The sequence below is a fragment of the Corapipo altera genome, unplaced genomic scaffold (assembly GCF_003945725.1).
Source record: "Corapipo altera isolate COAL_440 unplaced genomic scaffold, ASM394572v1 61411, whole genome shotgun sequence".
Taxonomy (NCBI): domain Eukaryota; kingdom Metazoa; phylum Chordata; class Aves; order Passeriformes; family Pipridae; genus Corapipo; species Corapipo altera.
This window is the reverse complement of record NW_020884875.1, coordinates 2192624-2213037: the sequence shown is the minus strand read 5'-3', so window position 1 is coordinate 2213037 and position 20414 is coordinate 2192624. Positions and strand designations below refer to the sequence as shown.

The window sequence follows — 20414 nt, the reverse complement described above, 5'->3', positions numbered from 1 at the left end:
TGCATATCACTTCCAGACGCTACTGCTTGGGAAATGCAGACTGAATCTTTCACTCCTATCCTACTATCTATGCCACAATCCCTTTTGCACAGCTACATTGAAATCCCAACTAAAAGGTGCTATATGCATCACAGATAACAGGATAAGGTGATATACACTCTTCGCATAAATAGAATTTCTACCTGCTTGTTTGTCATTCAAACTGTATAACATTCCACAGAGTATTAATAATCCCCTACAACAACCGGACTGAATATTGGCTTTGAGTAATTTCAGAAAACTAAGTCCTACAGCAGTGGCTGCTGTTCTCTCTCATTCAGCATGAGTATCTGGCAACAAGTGATTCCACTGAGTAATCTTGGCAAAACCTGGAGAGATTGTCTTGAATTTCCTTCAAAACTTCTCAATGCCTGACTGTCTAAATAGATGAAGAGAAACTACAGTAGTGGGTCTTCTTGACCCCACAGTAATTATTTCTAGTGGTCCATATGGCCCTTCTTTACCATTTCAACATTTGCTTAAATTTATAACAATTAAATGACCATGCCCTACACAATGACTTGCCAGTATTAAGGGTAAGAGTAACCAGTGTTTAATGTCCGTGGATACACCTTTGAGCCAAACAACGCACAGAAGTACTAACACTACATAAAATACATCCAAAATTTGTAACAGTATCTGCAGATAGTTCCCTAACGTCCAGTGGCACTTCTTAGAAAGGAGTTACAAGGATGGTTTTGAAAGCATCATCATCCTTCACCCATCCCACACAACATAGGTCTGCAAAGAAAAAGTCAAAGGAATATGAGCATTTTTTTTTTTTACTGTTTGGAATGACAAAACAACATAATGAATGGCATTAGTCCTTTTCTGTATTAACTGAAGTGCTCTGCTAAGACAAAGACAAAGAAATGAATGGTAAAAGCCACAGGGACCAAAAGTCAGTGCACAATGCCAGAGTTACCAATAAGAAACTATTGCATGTATTATAATGTAGAACATCCAGGAAGGTCAGTGCTGTTGAGGCAGAAGTATATACCCTCCATCCTTGATCTGCAGTGTTAGAATTACTGTCTATTGGAGATGTCTCAGTCCCATAATGCATCCCAGAAAACTTATGCCAAGTATCAATACTAGCCTGTTAAATGTGCTTCCAGTGCTCCTTCATTGTTGGTTTTCTAACACGCAAATTCCTCCAGTAGTCTGTGTGATTCATCATGGCTGGGCTTCGTGAACGAAGATTTGGGAAGGGCTCTACCCACGTTTGTTACAAGGGCACTGGTGGTTAAAAAGGCCAATACGAGACAGGCATGTCCAGTTGCAAAAGGCACAGCAGAAAGACTCCTTAGGTGGTATATTCTGCAAGACACAATTCTTTCTGCATTGTCTTTTCGTCTGAAGAGTTATCCTGTGTGCGTTCTCGAAGGAAGCAGCAGCGTTATAGATGGTGTGTCTCCAGACCTCCTGATTGGAGGCCAGAGTAGACCACTTATGGTGATCAGTATGGCCAAGGCTGAGATGTTGTTTCAAGGAGTCCTTGTATCTTCTCTTCGGGGCTCCTCTCTTGCGGCAGCCGGTGGCAAGTTCACCATAAAGCAAGATCTTAGGGAGGCGGTGGTCCTTCATCATTGAGATGTGTCCTGCCCAATGCAGCTGTGTTCTCAGCAACATGGCCTCTATACTTTTGACTGCTGCTTGTTCAAGAACAGATGTATTGGTCACATAATCTGACCAGTGGATGCTTAGGATTGTACAGAGACAGCACTGATGGAAGCGTTCTAGGAGACGCAGGTGGTGGTGGTAGATGACCCATGATTCAGATCCATATAAGAGAGTAGACAGCACTGTGGCTCTGTAAACACTGATCTTTGTACTTTTCTTCAAGTGTTTGTTTCACCAAACTCTTTTATGAAGCTTTCCAAAAGCACTATATGCCTTTGCTAACCTGTTGTCTATCTCTCCGTCAATCTTACCATCTGAGGAGATGAGGTTACCCAGGTAATTAAACTGCTGGACTGATTTGAGCTCTGATTGGCCAATGCTGATATGGGGATGATGGAAGACTTCCTGAGGTGCTGGTTGATAGAGAACTTTTGTCTTCTTTAAGCTGACTTCCAGCCCAAAGAGCTCAGCAGCATCTGCAAAGCAGGATGTTAAACGCTGCAGAGCTGCTTCTGTGTGGGCAACAAGGGCGGCGTCATCAGCATAAAGCAATTCCTGGACAAGATGGTTTAAGGTCTTGGTGTGGGCCTTCAGTCCCTTAGGTTGAATAGGCTTCCATCAGTATGATATCAAATGTAGATACCGTCCTGACCATCGAGGTCTGCCGTGGCCCTTTGGAGCATCATGCTGAAAAAGACTGTGAATAAAACTGGTGTGAGAACGCAGCCTTGTTTCACACCATTAGTTATTAGAAAGGGCTCAGAAAGTGCATTGCCATATCTGACTTGGCCGTGCTGATCCTCATGAAGTGAGATGATCATTTTAAGGAACTTAGGGGGACAACCTAAGCGTTCCAAAATCTGCCATAGACCTTTTCTGCTCACAGTATCCAAAGCCTTGGTGAGGTCAACAAAGGTTACATAGAGACCTTTGTTCTGTTCCCTACACTTCTCTTGCAGTTGTCTGAGAACAAATACCATGTCTGTGGTACTCCTGTTGGCTCTGAAACCACACTGGCTTTCAGGTAGAATTTCTTCTGCTATAGCGGGTATTAGTCTGTTCAAGGGTATTCTTGCCAGGATTTTGCCAGCAATGGAGAGCAGAGTAATACCACAGTAATTTGAACAGTCTGATTTAACTCCTTTCTTCTTACATAAGGTGATGATGACTGCATCACGAAGGTCTGATGGTAGTTCGCCTAGTTCACAAAAGTGTACCACAAACTCGTGAAATCTAGCATATAGTGCAAGGCCCCCATGTTTCCAGAGTTCAGGTGGAATTCCATCAACCCCAGTTGCCTTGCCAATTTTCACCTGGTGTATGGCTTTTAGAGTTTCTCCTAAAGTGGGAGCAGTATCCAATTCATACTTCACCGGTTGTTGTGTGATGACCTGAATTGCTGAGTCTTGAACTACACGGCTAATACTGAAAAGAGTCTCAAAGTGTTCAGACCATCAATTCAGAATGGAGGTTTTATCTGTCAGAAGAGTTTGACCATCAGCGCTGAGTAGAGGACTTTGGGTTTGGTATGTAGGCCTGTATGCTGTTTTCAGGGCTTCATAGAATCCTCTGTGATCACTCGTGCCTGCGCATAATTGTGTTTTCTTCAGCTAGACTGATCCACCATTTGTTCTGTATGTCATGAATTTCTGTTGGAGCTTGCTGCATGTAAGGCAAAAGGCTGTTTTTCTTACGTGACAGGACGGCAGCGCAAGGTGTGCTTGATGAGCAGTTCTCTTCCTCCTCAACAATACCTGGATCTCTTGATTGTTTTCATCAAACTAGTCCTTGTTCTTCTTGAGGGAGAACCCTAAGGTTTCTTCAGAGGACTGCAGGATGCTGTTTTAAATATGGTGCCAAAGTGTTTCAGGAGAGGCATCTATAGAATCTATGGAATGGTTATTGAGCCTAGTTTGAAGATTAGCCTGGAATTTGTTTCTCACTGTGGCTGATTGGAGATTGTTAACTTGGAGTCTCCTCCTTGGGATACCGCCCCTTTTAGGTTTGAATTTAAGACTGAGGTTAAGTTTACAGGGCACAGGTCAATGGTCTGTTTGGCATTCTGCACTGGGCATCATGTGGGTGTGATGGACATCGTGAACATCTCTCCGTCGCACCAAGACATAATCAATGAGGTGCCAGTGCTTAGATCTAGGATGCATCCAGGTTGTCTTCAGACTATTTTTCTGCTGAAAGATAGTATTAGTGATGGTGAGCTGTTGCTCCACACAGAATTCTAGCAGAAGTCAACCATCATCATTGCAGCTTCCAACACCACACTTGCCTAATATTCTTTTCCAGGTTTCAAAATTCTTACCTACTCTGGCATTGAAATCACCAAGGATAATGATCTTATCACATACAGGAACCTTCTGGGTAAGGCAGCGCAGGTCGGTGTAAAATTTATCTTTTTCAGCAGGGTCAGCTTGGAGAGTTGGGGCATATATACTAAAGAGGAAAACATGTTGCTTGTTGTGTAGTGGAAGGCGTAGGGAGATAATGCCATCACAGTGACCTGTTAGCAGATTTTCGAGTTTAGGAACAACAGAGTTTTTGATCATGAAGCCAACTCCTGAGAGATGCTTTTTGGTTCTGGGCTTACCTGACCAAAAGAGTGTGTAACTGGCACCACGTTCTCTGAGGCTGCCTTCCTCATGAAGGCGAACTTTGCTGAGAGCAGCAATGTCGATGTTGAGACGAGCCAGCTCATGGGCAATTAGGGCAGAGCGACACTCAGGACATCCACTATCCACAGAATCGAGCATGGTTCTGACATTCCAGCATGCTAGAATTAATATGGGTACACCTCTGGAGGCAGGTGTATATGCCTTTGTCTTTTGATCTTTGTGTAGAAGATTTGTAGAAGATGTCGATACAGGGCTTTGCAAATGTGGATAGGGCCTTCAAGCCTGCGCAATGGATTTTTTAGGTGAGAGGCAGTACGCGCGGAACTGAACCCACCCTTTAATCCTGAGGTTCATCTGCCGGGGTTGAGCGAGCTTGGACAGTGGCAGCGAGGTCCTCAGAACGCAGGTTTAATTAGAGTGGTCTTCTCTTAGATGGATGGCCTTATAGGGCTAATCGAGCTCCATCTGCCCGGGTTTAGAGTTGTCCTTCTCTTCTCTGTGTGCTCCGGGGGCCCCCCCTCTCTCTCCTCCCCAGGGGGGCACCGGTCTCTGTGAACTCCGAGGTGCCCTCTCTCCTCTCCCACGAGGGCACAGTCTCTGCCAGCGAAGTTCTCTCTCTCCTTTCTCCCCGCCTGGGGGGGAAGCCACCCCGTGGGCGCTTGGGGGCCGCGCGCCCACGCTGCATGCCAGGGGAGGGTGGAAGAGTCTGTGTCATTACAGCACCCACAAATGACTGCCAATCACCTCTACCTATGAACTACACCAATGGAACAAAACGCAGATTGACTTTCGTCTTTCCCCAGAAAATGCCTCATTTCTGTCCAGTAATTGCCTTAATGAGTACAATTGTTTGTTCAGGCTTCCTGCTTTTCTCTATTAGCAAGTTTTCACCTCCACTGGTGCCACACTTCCACCGGCTTTCGCAGCTCTGCCCTCTTAGGGACAGACACTTATGTGCTAGATCATTGTAACATACACTAGCCCAGAGACACTTCAACTTCTGCTCAGCAAAGCGAGAGGGGCTGGTGAGGAACAGGGGATGGCAGCTGTGCTCACAGTCTGATGGATGGTCAGCTGAAGCCCCATCTGCCATCTCTTAATCAAGCACAGCTAAGTGCTTTCCCCAAGTTAGCTTCAACCTGTGTTGTCTGGAAGTGCTCCACAACCCACAGCCTGTAAACAAGTGCGCTGCTTCAGACCAGGTATTTTAATAACATTTTTTAAGAATATCTATCTGTATTATTAAGGTAGGGAGTCATCAGAACATCTGAAAAGCAGCAATCTGCTAGGAATATGAAGCAACAACACAAAGTCTCAAGAACAGAGAGCTGTGTGACCACTGGTCCCAAAGCTACAGCTGAGGCTGCTGCTCTGTACTACTGCTCCATCTGAATGGAAATGAATGTACTTCTCACATTTTCAAGATATCTGGTCAGTGCAGGTGTCTAAGATGTAGAGAGTGGGAAGATTCTTCTTTTGCCCATAAGGCCACACTTCTACTTCATACAAATGGGACTGTACATATAAGCAGTTCACACGAACAGTTACAGCCTCTTAGTCAGACCAGGCTTCTTAGAAGGAACCTTTCAACTTTTAAAAATCCAGGCAATTAAATAATTAGTGAGAGATACCTCTTTTGCTTCAGCCCTAACAACAAATGGTGCCAGTCACTTTTTACGGACAGCTTATATTTAATTTTCACACTTCAGCATCAGAAAATAAAACAGAAACTGCAATGTGAATAAACAGTATGTGTACCAACTACTTACATATAAAACGAATTGGTGAACAATATCAGTTGTTTGATGCAAAAATACCATATTTCTGTTTTCTGTATTTTTACGAGCTGTTGCACTGACAGGCTGCTACAAAATACTGCAACCAAAACACCATTTGGAAAGCATAGCACTGCAAGCTGCTGGCAAAATCAGTCCTACCCTACCAAAAACATTTCTACTCCTATCATAGCTCTATCCACAAAGTAGTATAATCTTAACATTGATTAAAAAAAATAAAATATTTTGAAAATTAGTATGAAAATATACTTCTGGGTGCAATTCAAGTTATATTTGAATTTTTTAATCAACTTGAGGATGTTGGGTTTTTTACTGTGTTTTAGTCCAGCCACCTCAAACATCCTTAAACAAATCATTACACTAAATCTTAAACATGTCCTTTTGATTACTGGCCACATAATGTTCAGTTACATGTTCACATAAATGTCCACTTAAGACAGTGGAACCAAATTGTTTGGAGTCAATAACTTCAGTCCTTCCAACAACAACCAATAATTCCCCAGGCTTTCATGTCCTGGTCTTTCTATCTGCACATATTCCATTCTGTTTCAGAAATTATCCGAAATCTGTATGCAGTCTCAGGCTCTTGATCCCTCAACACCATAAAACCTCCTCTCCTTTTCTGCATGGTTTAGTGAACTGAAACACTGAACATGTTCTCCCACTATGGAAAACTTCTTCCCTCTTCTAATCCAAGATCTCCTGTGGTTAATCAGGCTCCCAGATTCCTTAGGTTTGAAATAACAAACAATATACCAAAATTCTTTTAAAAAATCTGCAAACCCTACCTCAGCACAGAAGACAAGAACATGGCTACAGAAGGTTCTTCATGAAGGTTTCCATTCTATCATTCAATGTCAACAAGAACAACTTGTCAAGAAGAGTCCCTCTTCCTAAATCCTATGTCCTTTCATTTTGATGGATATACTTTTTATTCCCAATGGGTCCATAAAGCTCCCTTGGGCTCTTACAGAGTGAGCCCTTCACCTGTAGCAGTAAAATAAGAAAAGAAAAGAGACCAGCAATGATTTCCACAATACGTCTGGTTACTTTAATAAAAGATTAACTGCTTATAATTGGGGAAAAAAGGCAACAGAAAAGGTCACAACAAACATATGGGTGGAACAGTAAACAACATTACTTTTTCCATCATGGCATCAAGTGCACCCATCTATGCCACAAGCTGGATCAAAAATACAAGGACACAATGTATTGCTTATTTCCCCTGTATGCTGGATACAGGTCTTATACCGTTATACACAATAAGTGTGAAAAATCACAGAATCATAGAATGTTAAGTGGTTGGAATGGACCCTAAAGATCATCTAGTCCCAACCCCCATGCCATAGGCAGAGATGCCTCCCACTGGACCAGGTTGCTCAAGGCCTTGTCCAACTTGGCCTTGAACACTGCCAGGGATGGGGCAGCCACAACTTCACCAGGCAACCTGTTCCAGTGTCTCACCACCCTCAATGTAAAAAATTTCAAACTAATATCTAACTTAAATTTCTCCTCTTTCCGTTTGTGGCCATTACTCCTTCCCCTATCACTACAGTTCCTGACAAACAGTCCCCCTCCAGCTTCCCTGTAGGCCCCCTTCAGGTACTGGGAGGTTGCTGTGAGGTCTCCACGCAACCTTTTCTTCTCCAGGCTGAATACCCCAAACTTTCTCAGCCTGTCTTTGTAGGGAAGATGTTTCAGTCATCAACTTCATGGCCTCCTCTGGACTTGCTTCAACAGTTCCACGTCCTTCTTATATTGGGGGCACTGGAACTGTACACTCTACTCCAAGTGAGGTCTCCCAGGAGCAGAGTAGAGGGGGGGAATCACCTCCCTCGACCTGCTGGTCACACTCCCTGTGATTTGGGATCCCTTTGACCATTTGTAGCCCAGGATTCGGTCGGCCTTCTGGGCTGTGAGTGCACATTGCCAACTCATGCAAGTATTCCTGAACTCCTCCTTTGTTCGATGCAAGTTAGGAAAGGCCCTCATACCACTTAAAGAGGTGAATGCCATCCTTCCTTAACATCACCACCAGCATCCCTGTGGTCAGCTAGAGGTCTGAGAACCATCAAGCAGAATGTACTGAAGTTAACATCCTTGTGTGTACCTTGGGATGGATAAACTACATGACACTGCAAAAAGTGTGCCTTGACCCAGTACAATCAAAGGAATTAATTTTCTCAAAGCTACCTATTATTTCAAGGAAATTAGCTATTCAAGTAGAATACTTACATTACTTACATTACAGCAGTAATGAGGCACAGGCTGCTTTACAACACTGACTGCTTTTTCTGAAATAGCTTCTGAATTGACACAGTCATCCTAATTAAAGCACCTTAGAGCTGGAAGATACCAGAGCTCATCGCACAGTTCCACAAAAACAGCCTTTCTCACATGGAAGTGGAGGGGCCCTTTCTCCCCAGGCTGCAGTCCCTCCATGATGTACACACTGTCCTGCACCACCAGAACTGGCTGGCGTACAAGAGGCCAGCAGTGACCGTATCACATAACAAGCATCTCTCCTGTGCAGTGTTTGTTACCACCACCCAGCATGAGCTGACCCAGAGGCTCACTGACACTCTCCAAGGGTCAGAAATCACAGCTAAAAAGTGTAACGCACTGTCTCACACACTCTTGATCCTACCACAAAAACACTGCAGTGGTAAGAACAGCTCATCCACACATACTGGATCAGTAGGTTGGCACCGTTTGGAACAAGCACAAGGCAAGCCCTAAATGTTTAGTTGCATATGTTTCAGTTACATATGTGCATAAGCCAAAACGAGTGGTGTTTCCTACTGCACTCCCTGCAAATAATTCCTTCAGGTGGCTCAACTTGCCAAGTGCACACCCTAAACCAGCCAGGACTCAACCTGGAGGACCAAAGCCCCAGCATAAGCACAGTTCACTGCGCTTGAGCTATGTGTGCTGTGAAATACAGATGGCCTGATCATGGTGTATTCTGCTTTGTTTACTTGACATCTGACTTAATTCTGAGGGCTACTCTGTGTCAGACTTCGAACTGCCACAGTCATTACAAAAGCAGTAGTTTTCTTAAAGCTTTCTTTATAAATAAAAGTCCCACATTGTTCCCCCAACATACTCGACTACGCTCAGCCATCAAATACAACTAAAAGCCAAAGATACAGCAGTTCATTGCTTTAACTGCTCTTCTCTCAATCCTCATCCCAGATCTTCCTTACTCTTGGTAGAACAGGTAAAGCTGAGTCCCAATTCAATCACAACCAGTTCTCTTCAACTCATGCAAAGCAAGAGACAAGTACCACCAAGCAAGGAATCCTGCTTTCTTTTCACTGACTTTTTACAGCATCACATAAAGCCACTAGCAATCCCACGAACTACCAAAACACTGAACAGTTCAAGATTTTCTGGATGAAAACAGTAAACAAGGCATTGCTCAAAACAGTTATAATGTAGGTTCATAACACAGTTCTTGAGCAAACACAATTTAATAAGCATTCCAAAACAAATTCAAACAATACTTGCAGTCATGCAATAAATGAGAGCCCACTGCACCAACTCATTCTCTAGGTAGAACTAATGTAATGTGTATGTGAAAAGAGCAGGCAAAAACAATGGAATATATTAGACATCAGGCTGAATACTTGAGAGCAGTTGGGAATAAGGCACACAGTTTGTGAAGTAAGGTGAAAATTGACAAGCATTCTCGTTTAACTAAGATAGCTGGAATAAAATGTGTTGGTTCTTTCAGTCTGTTTCTTCTGGCCTACAGGCCCTTCTTCATGCTTAGACTATCCCGAAACTCCAACAGGCCGTAAGGGAGTTATTTGGCTATACCAGTAAGGTTGTAGAGATCTACTACATATGAATTAAAACCAAAACTGTTGCATACTAGTCAGGCACAAAGACATCTGTCCACATAACTAACAAAGGGACAGTTTCTACCTACCATCAATGCATCCTAGAGATCTACTGGAATATGGAGTTTTACCAATCTCATTTACTTCTGAGACAGTAAACATTCAAACTCAATTTAAATGCTTGAATGCTCTAACATAAGGGTTGTTATTAACAATCTAGCTCTTTCCAACTGCCCCTCGGAGTTGTTGTATGTTAGCTGATGACAAACTTGTTTGGTACAAAATTACTGTCACACATCTGAAATAATACTTTCTGTTTGGATTGACTACTTACAAACTGAGTTTGAAGACTGTAATGGATTTATGACAGTATTTAAACAGCTTTTAAAGTTCTAAATATTAATTATCTCTGTCTATTATTGTCATAGTCAAATGCAAGTGATTATTCATATTTATGTCTTCATATATCATCTTTGTTCTAGGATTATGAGCAATAAGCTTATTAAGTGATCAGAGGCAGCAATCTTCTGCCTTAATGAGCGTAAAGCCAGCAAAGCATCTTTTCTTTGTATATTCTGAGTTCAGTTCCCCACATTATGAACTCATCTTCAGTAGTCACCCTGTGCCACGCACACAGGCCAAGCAGGTCTAGCACTACAATACAATAATGCTGTGAGTCTCCCTAAACGGTTACAGGAAAGGAGACCTGGGGAAGCATAAATCATTCCACACCAACAGAATGCGTGCTGTGTTTATTCTCCTAATGCAGAGAGGTTAAAATTTTCTGCTATATTTACGAGTTTCATATCCTCTCACCAGCAGTCGCGGTATAGAGCTCCTTGTCTCCACCATATCTCCAGCATTCTCCATGAATCCCTGTAGGACCTTCCCCAAACAACCACAATCCCATGCAGTGGATACCTTTCACAAAATGTTATGTCTAGTTCAGACACATAGCAGGACAAAAGACTATGTTGCAGACTGTATGACTACAAATAGGAGTATCTCTAAGTTATAAAGCTAAGCATGACTTAGAAGATACAGGTGTTGGCATTGCAGTCAAAGGATTTTTTGTAAAATCAAAAGACAGACGTGATTAGTATGATAAGTATGAATAGCATTGCAAACAGAGTGTCAAAGCTCATAAATGTTTGATTACTGGTGTCGTTGTTCAGCTACTGACTAAGTGGATAACGAAGTGGAACAACCTTACATTCGAAAGTTACTCCGAACCAAGCATTTGTTCACATGCATTCACACACTTAACACAAGTATCTCAAGCATTACTGATCACAGAAGACTGCATCAAGAGTGTTTTCCAGCACTTATTACTTCAGTAAAAATAATTTTAGTTGTCTTTTACATCCTCACAATATCGTATATCTAAAATTAACAATATAATGTACCATGCTGTTTGTTGGGCAAGAGAGACATAAAGTCCTATCCTACCCTATTGCAAACCACCCTACTACTGTGAAGCTTTTCTGAAGTTTATACTATCTCATTAATAATTTAAAAAATAATAATTCTGGTGATTAATGTATGTTCAATGGCATACATGCTTTCTGAAGGTCAATAAAATATGTGCTTAAATATATTTTCATTTCATAAGCTGTGGTAAACGTGATACGGACAACATCCATCTCTGTCACAGCTGTCAGAGGAAACAGCCCTTACAATTTTGCAGGAAAAGTTGTTTCTCATACATTGAAAATCAGCTCTTTGGTAAGAGGACGCTTGTTCCGTCTCTGATGAACTACAGTGACGTGTAAACAAACACCTACCTCACACGAAGACTTTAACTGGGATTCATATATGGTAAAGAAAGATTTCCCTTGTGATAAACAATTTGAGCACAAAGTGTTCCTTCAAGTCCTGGCATAAATCTACTCCTGCCAAGCTAGTAGCTCATTGCATCAGCCTTTTGCCTTCGCCACAGCAAAGCAGCAACCCTACTACCCCTCTCCCCCTGCTTTCCTCACACTGCCCTCTTCCCAGAATTACTCTCTCAGCTCTGCTGGGTCAAAGAATTGTCTTCCTATCAGACAAATACTTGGTAAAAAATAAGGAAGACCTTTTATTTAAAAGAAACCTGGCCCTCTACCTAGTCAATCATTTAAGAACTTCCACGTGGACTAAGCAGACTCGTTATTACACTGGTGATATCCTTGCCTTCCTTTTCCCACCAACTTTATACCTCCCTTCTTGTTGTTCCTATCGTTTTGACACATACCTTAAGATTGCAAGAGCTTCAACCTGGCTGAATGCAAGTGCTGTCATGTCTGATAAAGCACATCTTATTTTTCAATCAGTCAAAAAAAAATAAATCAAAGCATCTCTGCCTACAACACTTTCTCAATGACAAATATTCACAGCTTCCACTTTGTCCATGGACATCTGGTATTTCAAATAAGATACATGATGTTATATTTATTCTCCCCAATGCTCTCATTAATAGCACAAGATGAATACTAGCTTTGTTAAAAAACAATTTCTGCAGCAAAAGGAAGCTTCATTTAATGGGAGCAAGGCCTAGGTCTAGTTTAAATACACACTTAGAGTCATGTACATATTGGCAATCGAAAGAAACCCTGTGTGTGAAATTCATACCCCAAGGGAACCTCAGCCTCCAGATCATGGAAAGGAAAGGTACTAACCCATATAAACAGGGGATTTGCCATCAGAGTTCTTGATCACTCCTTATTGGAAAATGTCACAAGAGGTCATATATGGTATAACATGCTACTTTAGTTTGTAAAAATGTGGAGAACTAAGCTCCATACCTCTCCCCAACACAGCCAGTGTTGCATAGACACTCAAGCACTCTCTGGGAGCAGTGCTGCTGCCTTGCACAGTGCTACAGGAATTAACACCTCTACAGAGATCCCAATTTTATATACGTGCACTGTGCTGCACTGTGCTGTGCAAATACATCAACACTAGAAGACAATGAAACAGCCCATGGTAATGAAAACAATCCTTGACCACACTAGGACAATTTCACTCCAAAACATCTGGGGGGTATCTATGACTTCTCTGTACATTAGAGTAAGTTACAGCTACATATTTAGTAAAAGTATCACTACCATTTACTGGCAACCTCAGAAATTACTCCTCAGAAAGACTGCACACTGGCATGTTTGTCAATCCTATATAATTATTAGAACATGCAAACGTCGTGAATTAACACAGCAAGTAGCAATTCTAGTAATGCAAGACTGAGATGTGGTACGGATGAAAGACATCGTATTCCTATTTAATTCAAGCTGTCTGAATAACTTTCAGTAATACTTATATTTACCACTCAGAGCCACAAGACATCTCAATTGCCATCTACTTTAATCTCAATATTTAAAAAAGCATCTTTTAAATAAACACCAGTACTCAAATAAGTCTTACCAGATCTCCGTACATTGATTCTATTCTCAAATACATTTTCACGGCTGATGTGAGCAAACAAGTCTAAGTTAAAACTTCTGGATTTAAGAAGATCTTTACCTGACAAATAACTTCAATTTTTCCTATCAGTAAATACTTGCTTAAAGCTTCTATAAAATAGGATCCAACTCAAGCATTGGGCTACAGCTTTTTAATTGCTTCACTCTCATTTCCAATGTGAAATGAGAGTGAAGCAATATTGTGAATATTTTGTTGTTGTTACACGAGAAGGAAAGTGAAGCCATGACTGAATACAATAAGTTAATAATACACTAAATTGTGAACAAAATATTCTCTAGTGAAAAGATGAGTAGCTAATGCACGTCCAGTCTAGCATTAGTCCCCTGAGAGTTTGCAACAAGTATCACAGAAGTTGCCACTGTGATAAAAAACTCGTTATTCCTCTGCATTAACCCCTCTGTTTCGTATACTTCTGCTCAGAGCATTTGCAGTGTTTGTTTTAAAAAGCATTCTCTTTTTATTTTTAATCCTGTGTAATACTTACAGAAGGCCACATATCAAGAAAGAAAATTATAGATAGCACTAAAAAAAAAAAAAAAAGAAAAGAAAAACGGGAGCAGGGAATTGTATAAACTGGAATAAACCACACAGAACAGAAACTCCGATTAGGTCTATTACAGAGGAGAAGCCTGCAACGCTGGCAGCTAAACTACTCTGCTTTTTAAATCCCAGTCCACGCAGAAAAGAGGGTTTCTCTGAAGAAAACTGCTTCTCCAGACCTTCCCTCCCCCATCACCCCCTCCATCACCCACAGCACGGGAGTTGACGGGAATTCTTGCCCCCCAGTCGCCGTCCCGGCCACGGCCAGAGCTGACGTCGCGGTCCCGGCCCGGCTCCGGGGCCGGGCTGCCCTCGCCAGCGGGGCACGCCAGGCGGCCCCACGGGGCGAGCTCGCAAAACTCCGGAGCGAGAGCCGCGTAAGGGCAGCGAAGCCCGTCAGGAGCGGGACCCTGGGGCTGGGACACTGGGGCGAGGAAGCCATTCGGCGTCCGCCCCAGGAGAGAGGCGGCGGGCAGGGAGAGGCGCGGAGCCGCCGCCCGGTACTCACCGAGTCGCTCACAAACTTCCCCCAAGTTTCGGCGGCGCGGCGGGCGGCGGCGGGCGTGGGCCCCCCCGGCGGGCACCGGCACCATGAGAGCGCCTCAGCGAGCGTCCGCCGCGACCGGCCCCAACTTCTGGAGCGGCAGCGACCGGCGAGAAAGCGAGCAACAGCAGCCCAGCTTCGGACTGAGCCCGCACTCCTCCCGCGGGGCGGGGCGGGGCGGGGCAGGCGGGGGGAGGGCAGGGGGCGGTGGGGAGGCCCCCCACTCCTCTCAGCACACCCGCCCGCCTCCGCCGGCAGCGGCAGCAGCGCTGGTGGGGTACTCGCTTTGCTCGGCGCAGCCCGCCCTGCCCTGCCCTGCCCTGCCTGCCGGGGCGCGGGGCACTCAAGCGCTGCCGCTGCGTGCTCCTCCTCCTTCTCCTCCTCCTCCACCCCGGCAGCTGGCGGCCCGCCCGCTGCGGGAGGGGGGATCAGGGTGCGGGGCCGGGGGAGCGTGTCTGGCGGGGTGGGGCGGGCGGGGGCGGCTCGGCGCGTCCTCCGGATCTCTGCCGCCCTCCCTGAGCCCCGGCCGGTGCCGGCACTTTGGCTGCGCCGCGGGGCTCTGTCTAGGGGGAGACGGCGGCTACTGAAGCGCAACATCCCTAGCCCCCCCCTCGGGGGTCAGCTCTGCGCTGCGGGCACAGCCCCCCCGGCCATGGCCAGCGTGTGCCTGTGAGGGCAGAGCTGGCCCTCTCGTTTGTGTTCAGGAAGGCGATGAACCCGATTCTAGGGAGAAGGGGGTGTCAGCGTGCCACGGACGCAGCTACCAGGTGGAAGTGAAGTGGCGTTGGACGGCTGAAAAGATGAGGATAGGCATCTTCCGTGAGCAGGTGTGTGGTGGCTCACACGAAGAACTGAGTAGTGTGAGTGTAGACAGAAGCTACGGCAAAAGGGAGAGCGACTCCTAGGGATTTTCTTACAATAATAGAAGATTTCTCTTTTGAGAAGCACCTTAGGAAAGAAAACATTCAAAATGAGCATGGTGCCATCAGTTTGTTTAGGTATCGTTTATGTTGATAAAGTATCAGAGGTAGGCACATAAGTGCAAAGGTGACCTCAGCAGTGAGACACTGATCTTTGAGGCCCTTGCAGGCACCCTGTCCTGTGTGTCCCATTCACCCTCAAATGGCTCATCATCTGGCTTCCTCATACAACAGAGGTGGGACAAAAGCCATACAAGCCAGTGTTATAAAAGTTTCACAATCACTTGTGACAAGGCAAAGTCCCCTCTGAAATTAATTGTAGCTCACCCAAGCTCCTTGTTGCGGTTTGGTGAACAGGAATACCAGGGCCAGCACACAGAAGTTGTTTGATTACAGTGGCTGTGGACAATGGGGTTCCTGACACCACTGGCTGCTCAGGTTGGTGCTGCCCTTCCTGTATTACTGCACCAGGAGCATTACTACTGGGTCCTGCTTGGCTTCAGGGAGCTGGTGTACCTCAAATATCAAGTGATCTGTTCTCAGCTGGGCTGTTGATCTGGACTTGCTCTGCCCTGAACCAATAGAGTGGGCCCAGGGGGTAAAGACATGTAGCTGTGGCAAGGTGGACCATAAGATGTAGCCTTATGAATTTTCAGTTGCCTTAAGGGAGTTAAAATCTGACATCAAAACTGAAATGAAACTGTATGACAGAAGTATCACTGAGGTTTTAAACTAAGAGCATACAGCTTCATCTTTCTTATTCCTACACCAGAACCGCCTCTTGCCTTTTCTTCCTTCGAAAATCATGGGAACAGAACTCTACATTTTTTTAAGTGTCAAGCTCAAGCAAGTCTTTCCATTAATATATGTGCAAAGGACATTAACTTTCAGTTAATGTCACTGATTAGGAAACTCATATCCACATCTCCTATGAGATGCTTGTGCTGCCAAACTAGTGGTTGTTTTCCAGACCTTTCACTCTTACGTCTTCTACTGAAGCTATGGCAAAGCATGATTAATAACTCACTGATTTAGAAATTCTAACTATAGACCTGATCCTGGTCCTGTAATTTGGTGGTTGAAACACTGTGTTAGGAGAGAAAGACTTGTATTCCGGGTCCAAATATGTTTATGGGGTTTGTTTAATACAACATTCCTGTAACATAATAAGATGTGAGACTATGACAAACTGTTTTGTATTGGCTAAGCAGCAGTGAGAGCTGAACATCTAAAATACCACATGGATAAACCAGAGAAAATATTTACTGCTCCCTCATTATATGTACAAATCAGTGTAGATAATTATAAATCCATAGTTTATTATATATTCTGGGTTTATACCTACCTGGACTTTCTGTATACTAGATAAAAGTTGTTTATTTTTTCACATGGCAGGTGGTTTAGTTTCGTGGGGATTAATGTCAAACACAGTTCACTGCCAACAAGACCAGATTTAGGCAAAAGCAGCCAAAATAATTTCCAGTCAGAAAGTTTGTGAGGGTGTGCATGGGACTGGAAAGATGGGAGACAAGTAAGAGTGTAGTTTCCACACTGTACAGCTGGTCCTGGAGATGTGAAAGCACAAGCGTGTGTATAACTTGAGTATAGGATAAATATTTTTAATTTTCCTAATCTTTCCAATACAAATAAATAGCATAATAAATGGTCAGTGGTCTCTTTGCTTCTCTCTTAGGAAAAAAAAAAGGTTTGTCTTTTGATAACTATTATACTCAATTTCACTGGAGGATTTAGGGGGATATTTATTCTGTGCTTCTTCCCAGTGGTAGTATTTTAATCACCAACAGAAATTAGCTTCAGAGTACGTGAGTTTGGTATCTTATGAAGCAAGAATCTTAAATTTGGCTCAGTAAAAATATAGAAATTGGTTGTGTTCTTTGTAGATCTGTTAGGACACATCTACTTTTAAAACTATGTATAATTTAATGAATGTCTATGTGCTTCATTTTTCTTTTTCATTTATTCTGTATTATCACTCTTCCAGATTCCCTCCAATCTTCTTAAAAAGCCTCGAAACTCAAGTCTGGCTTGAGTACTCTCAGTAAAGATACCTGAATTCTGACCATTTACTCTGACACAATATCCAGTCATGCTTACACCTACTCTTTTCTCTGAACATGCAGTTACCAGTTCAGTCCATTCCAAAGAGTGTATTGAAAGTCCTCTCCTTTTTGAGTATGATGCTCTGCAACCAGGTGCAGAAGAAAAAATGATGTCTGAGTCTGGTTTGCTCTCTGTTTATATTAGTGTATAACATAGTGTTTATCAACAGTATGTCAAATAGAATTCTAACAGCTCAGTTCATAACAGTTCTTCATCTGAAAGAGGTTCCTCTACTTTACAGCGTCTACAGCAAGTGCTGCCAGTAATTTCTGCCAGACTCACTGTGAACACCTAATGTAAGCACTGGCTAAAGTCTGAGCTTGTGCAACATAGAGGTAGCTGTATTGGTAATGCCTGCCAAACTCCTATCGCTTGATTTAGCAGGCAATAGTTACCTATAGTCAGCAAAAGCAATGTTAATATATGCATTTCTAGATCAATATAACAGGGTCCACATGCAAGGTCCATGCTAAAAAAAAAAAAAAAAAGTGTTACTTTGTCTAGCAGAGTTTGTACTGGAAGGAAATAAGGTGACTTTTTTGTTGCTAAGCATTTTGCTAATATGGTATTGCAAAATATACTCTTAATTGATACTGCTTTACCTTTGGAGCTCTTACATTAGGCCTGAAACAACATGGTCTAGTCTGAGTAGTTCAAAATTCCCAGTGGTTTGAGGTTTAAGTGACTATGAGTATGTTTCTCTTGAGTGAGAAACTACTTATATTAAATTACAAAAACATTTTTTATTTTTCAAAGCTGCATTAAAAACTGCAGGAGAATCAAGACATTGTTCATATTCCACATTCTATATCTTTATCTGTTTTCTTGGCTTCTTGTTTAACACCATCATAGAAACAGAAAGATTCAGCTTGGAAGAGATCTCAGGGGCTCCCTAGTCCAAACTCCTGCTGAATTCAGGGTCAGTGAAGAGGGAAAATCTTATTACTCGGGGCTTTACCCAGTTGGGTTTCAAAAGCTTCCATGGATGAAGACTGCACAGCGTCTTGGGACAACCTGCCCCCCTGCCGCAGTGTCCTCACAGGGCAAAAGGTTTCCTTTCTTCTCCAATCCGAAATTCTCAGTTCTAATTATGCTCATTGTCTCTCCTTTGTCAATCATGCACTTCTGTGGAGAGCCTGGCTCTGTCTTCTCAATGTCCTACTTGTAGCAAGGGGAAGGCTGCTCTGAGGTGCCACTGAAGCCTTTCCTTCTCCATGCTGGAGCAGCCCTGTCCCTCAACATCCTTTTGGGGTGCTCATGCTCCAACTCCTGAGCTGAGCACCCTGGTGGCATTTCACTGGGTCACTCCAGTTGTGCAATATCTCTGTATCACTGCATGGGCTCCTTTCTTTCCAGGGCAGGATTTTGCATTTGTCCTGGCAGAATTTCACACAGTTCCCATCAGCCCACTCCTCCAGCCTGTCTAGGTCTTTCTGGAAGCATTTCTTGAGCATATTGACTAATCCCTCCAGTATGTTGCTATGTGCACACTTGACGAGTGTGCACATTACCTCCTCCAGGTCATTGATAGAGATATTAAACAGGATGGGTACAAGTTATTGATCCTGTGGTATTGCGCTTGTTACTGGCCTCCAGGCACAGAGACTATGAGTCCATATTATTTTAGTAATACAAGACAACATGTTTTTCCAATTAATTTTTTCAATTAATCTCCACTGATCTTATCTAGATGGTAATAAAAAATGAGGGCTATAAAAAGAACATGTTAGTCATTTAGAAATAAGAAAGAGAATGATTCAGATGCACACGTGTTTCCCCCTTTATATCATGTGTCCTGGTTTCAGCTGGGGTAAAATTAATTTCTTCTCAGTAGCTGTTACAGTGCTATGTTTTGCATTCAGAACGAGAATGGTGTTGATAATGCTCTGATTTGTTGGTTCTTTACTAAGTCATGTTTATCATAAATCAAGGACTTTTTTTGTGTCTCATGCTCTGCCAGTGAGGATGATAACAAAAGAAACTGGGAGTAAGCACAGCTGGGACAGGTGACCCAAAATGACCAGATGGATATTCCACACCTTAGAATGACATGCCCAGTATATAAACTGGGGAGAGTTACCTGGAAGGGCAGGCCAGTCTGGGTTCAGGAAGGGGCATCTGGCATTGGTTAGCAGGTGGTGAGTAATTGCATTATGCATCACTTGGGTTTTCCCTTAATATTATTATTGTTGTTGTTCGTGCTTTATGGTGAACTTGCCACCGGCTGCCACAAGAGAGGAGCCCCGAAACAACATCTCAGCCTTGGCCATATTGATCAACATCACTGGTCTACTCTGGCCTCCAGTCAGCAGGTCTGGAGACACACCATCTATAACGCTGCTGCGTCCTTTGAGAACGCACACAGGATCACTCTCGAGGAGAAAAGACAGCGCAGAAAGAATCCACCTAAGGAGTCTTTCTGCTGTGCCTTTTGCAACTGGACATGTCTGTCTTGTATTGGCCTTTTTAGCCACCAGCACACTTGTAGCAAATGTGGGTAGAGCCCTTCCCAAATCTTCATTTGCGAAGCCTAGCCATGATGATGATGATGATTATTGTTGTTATTATTATTATTATTACTACTACTACTATTACTATTATTACTACTATTATTATTTTACCATTATTACTGTATTTTAATTTATTTTCAATTATTAAATATTCTTATCTCAACCTACAATTTTTACTTCGATTCTTCTCCCCATTCCACCATGGTAGAGGGAGAGAGAGCGGGGGTTGAGTGAGAGGCTGTGTGGTGCTTAATTTTCAGCTGGGCTTAAAACCATGACATATGACTTTAGAAAACTTATGGAGAAAAAAAGTCCACTGATGTTGTGTGAAACATAAGTGAAAGTTAACCTTTGTAGGGAGTAAGTCAGTCTTTTATGCATATACTATAT

At 43.2% G+C, this 20414-nt stretch overlaps 1 protein-coding gene across 4 annotated transcripts in view; it reads right to left on the bottom strand.

Moving 5' to 3' along the window:
• Positions 1-20414, bottom strand: part of GHR (growth hormone receptor) — a 163419-nt gene that overhangs the window by 116357 nt on the left and 26648 nt on the right. Inside the window, exon 1 of one of the 4 annotated variants that reach the window (XM_027635314.1) lies at positions 14438-14534. The exons of the other annotated variants lie outside the window; for them this stretch is intronic. The gene's annotated coding sequence lies outside the window, so the exon portion shown is untranslated. Of the gene's footprint in view, positions 1-14437; positions 14535-20414 lie in introns of those variants that run through there. 4 annotated transcript variants of the gene reach the window in all.